Genomic DNA, 3,925 nt, shown 5'->3' with positions numbered 1-3,925 from the left:
CCTGGCCATGTGAAGGCAGGTTGAAAATGAGACATTTTCATCGACTTTATGATGAATGAGGCTGGCTGGGGTATTGTAATTTATTTATACAATATTTTTCTTCCATTGTTTTGGACCATCATGAATGCCTTGTTAAAAGTTATATAGCATGCTTAGCTATGCTGCAGAAATAGAGAAGAGTTTATTTCCCTACGTAAGGAAAGAGGCCATGCCTCTTCTGGGAGGGAAGTGGTGAGGACATTTTTCTCTCTCTTGGTGGTAGTGTCCTCAAAGGTTTCTTTCAGCCCCAGAATTTTGGAGTCCCATACGTGGCCCCTCAGGTATTTGAAAACTTTGCTCATTCTCTGCCCTCTCTCTTAGTCACTCTGATGCAGGCAAATCCAACTCTGTTGCTTCACTAGTGTTTTCCAGGCTGTGATTTTGAGTTCGTAGCAGTCCAGGTAATTGGCATCTGGACATTCTGTAGATTGTACATCTCCCACATAAAAAGTAGCCAGAATGGAACTCATTTATCCTTGAAATAAACAGAAGCAGAAAAATCCAATAAATAGGACACTGACAATGAAACTATGGTGTTAAACCTTACTATGTCAGGAATACTTCAGTGTCCCTGGTTACCTCCTTGATTTCTGCTCAAGTTCAAACTTTGGTGTTTTAGTTGCTGCTACACATAAGCTGGGCAGTTGTGCTAATGGGATAGTTTCTCGTGGGTGAGAGGGGCACAAAGATTGAAGCTTGGGTACTATATTCTGAGGCAAAAGCTATAATTTTTCCTACTCAATAGCATCAGTGAGGTATTGGCAACTTCTAAGCTTTTCTTTCCCCTGAGAATTCTTTGTTTCAGAACTTTTTCCTTTAATTTATATAATTTCATTGCTTTGTATGTTAAAAAAACAAACCTAAACAACTTCCCAATTATACAAAAGCCTTTCCCAGGCCCATTGAGAGCACAGTTGAAATAATCTATCTTTGTTAAATCACAAAACCATTGTGTTTTCCTCAGAAAAGCTGCTAGAGTTTTATTTTGGCATCTGGGCATCTAGTGGCTGATCTGAAAAATGCATCTAGAGGATTTCAAAGGAAAATGAATGAATGTTTCAACCTGGAGAAAATTTCTCAAATGTATTGAGAAAGAAGGACCAATAAAGGTCAGTTCTTCTTGTTAAATTAAAAAAAAAAAAAAGGGGGAATTGGGACATGCAATCAATGTGACCAGCCTTACAGCCGCATTTATGACATGAACCTGAGCAAGCTTAGAGCTTGCACTGACCAGATGAGGTGATGCACTAGCTTGTCTGTACTCTGTGAAGCAGAGCAAACACTCCAAAACGCATGCAGACCCATCACCTCTGCTCCCAAACGGAATTGATGTTACAGATGGAAAAACGAGATTTCAACGAGATTTCAACCCCAGATGGCTGAGTGCCTTACCTATCATACTACTCCTCTGCCAATGGCCACAGACTAGACTTGGTTCTGGAAAAGCAAAAAATAGATCAACAGTTTGCCTGGGGAAGACTGATGAGGCTCTAACTAACCAGGACCACTTGTTCACCTCTGCTCACCTTAAAGTCAACAACGTGATTTTCCCTAGGCCGAAAGGCAAAGAAGCGTAATAGTCAGAGTTCAGGATTCCTGCAGTTGAGGATTAGGTTATAAAGGTTACGTTCATTTCACATTTCTGTGCTCTGAGCTGTGAGAATATTGAAGAAGGGATTCTCTCTTGTTTTTCCTTCTGAAAGTAGGCATGGCGGCCCTCTGAGTGGAACTGGTAGATTTGGTGTTTTATGTGAATGGGTGACCCTGGAGGAAAAGCAAAGGAAAGAGAGAGGATTTTGGTCATTGTTTTCCCTTCTTTTATTTAGTCTTAAAATATGAAATATTCAGAATTCTTAAAAACATCCCCTAATATTGCATTGTATCTCTTGACCTTTGGTCTGCCTCCCAAAAGACTGGGGTAGCAGACGTTGTAGAGCTAGACACCAGTCCATACATCCCCAAAATATGTGAAGATGAATAGACACAGGTTACTGAATGTACATATTTGTGGATTTTGTTTTGCTTTCATTTGCTTCATGGGGCCACTGATGACACTAGTGAGAAATAATTTATTGGCAATCTAAAGAGCAATTTCAGTGTTATGATGACTTCCTCAGAATATGCCAATTTTGGGGTAAATATATATTATTAATATAATGCTATTATGCTAATATATTATTGGAAAAATAATATATTGTACTATATTATATTATTATTGTATTGTATTATATATTATATTATATTGTATATTATATTATATATAATACATAAATGTGTTGCATACTGACAAACAATGACTGAGGTGTTGGATATGTTGAAGACTAATGGAATTTTTTAAAGGAAAGACAAAACATTTAGGAAATAGGCATTCCATTGAGAATAATATAATAAATTTTTAAAATTAGCATTAATTTATGTGTGCCAAATAGGGATGTTTGACTTTTTTTATATGAGCAGCCAATGGCTTTATGATTCGTTCATGGTATTTAGGCCTAGACTAAAGAGATGACATCTTATCTGGGATATAATGCAAACATTCTATTCAGGAAATTAAAATCAGGAAATTTCTTTTTGCACTGTTTTTAAAGACTGATTTTATCCTATCTTGGAGGAATGTGGAACTGGTTTTTTCTGTGGCTACTGTGTTGCATTAATTTTATTTTTATGTTATCCCATAAGGAAAATTGACTTTCTGTGTTTGTGCTGTTTTATGAATTTTAAATACCACCATAATCAGGATACAAAAAGGTTTCATCACCTCCACAGTTAATTTTTCTTTGGTTTGTTTGAAGAGCTTCTGCCAGGGACATTGTCTGATTCTCAGTAACTAACCTCACTAAACACTCAGTTTTTATGTGAGAGGGAACTTCCCTTTACTGGCACTCAGGCCATGAGTCTGTTGATTGTTTGGCCTTATGGGAGTCAGAATTTCTTCTTTTCCTCTACACCAATGACCTAAAGCTGGCAGAGCAGACAGTGCATACCGATGTATAAATCTATTTTAAAAATGTACTTTAGAAAACTATATTTTTCTAACAAAGGATTTCTAAAATTCCTAGAAGTTCCATTTCTAAGAAATAACTATTATTAATGTGTTAATACTTTACTACTTTTTACATAAGATATCATATGTGTCTGAATATGAGTATCACCAAACATCAGGCAGTTATCACTGTCTCAATAGATGATTAAAATAGAGTTTTGGCCAAATTGCATATTTCAGGGATATAATAGTTTCAGTGCCTAATGACAATATTTAGCTTACAATTTAGTTAAAGATACATTTTAAATTCATATAAAATAATACTACAATTGAGAAATAGTTCTTTTTTTTTTTTTTACACATTTCATAAAATGGTTTCATTGAACTATCATTAGAGTCTTCATTTATAGATTCATTTTTTTGTGCTACCAAATACAATTTCTGGAGCACATCATCTTGCTTAGATACAAGACTTTTTGAAGCTCTATTGAAAATCAAATCCCAATTACTTGTTTCCATCCAAATAATGTTAAGATAGGCCCTTTTGTCTCCAATTTTACTATATTCATATATTTGTGGTTTGTAAAGTTTAGCCATTTGATTCTGGCCTTTCAATTTATATTTAACAATAAAATGCCTAAGCTATTAATGTCTAGTATGGTAGATTTAAAAAAATGATCACACGTTTTTCCCACCTCTGAATTTATGCATGATTTAAATGGAATTTTATAGCTCCTCTCTAAAGGCATAGAGTACATTTCTTCACCCTTTGAATCTAGACTTGATCATGTGACTTGTTTTAACCAGTGTGTGGTTAGAAAACATGATACAGGCAGAAGCTTGAATGGGGATTTGCTTTATTACTGCTCTTAAAGCCCTGTGGCTACCATCATGTAAACTAGC

The sequence above is a fragment of the Carlito syrichta genome, unplaced genomic scaffold, assembly GCF_000164805.1.
Source record: "Carlito syrichta isolate Samal-C Ts95f unplaced genomic scaffold, Tarsius_syrichta-2.0.1 Scaffold55016, whole genome shotgun sequence".
NCBI classification, from domain to species: domain Eukaryota; kingdom Metazoa; phylum Chordata; class Mammalia; order Primates; family Tarsiidae; genus Carlito; species Carlito syrichta.
The sequence above is the reverse complement of the archived record's forward strand: the minus strand, read 5'-3'. Positions refer to the sequence as shown.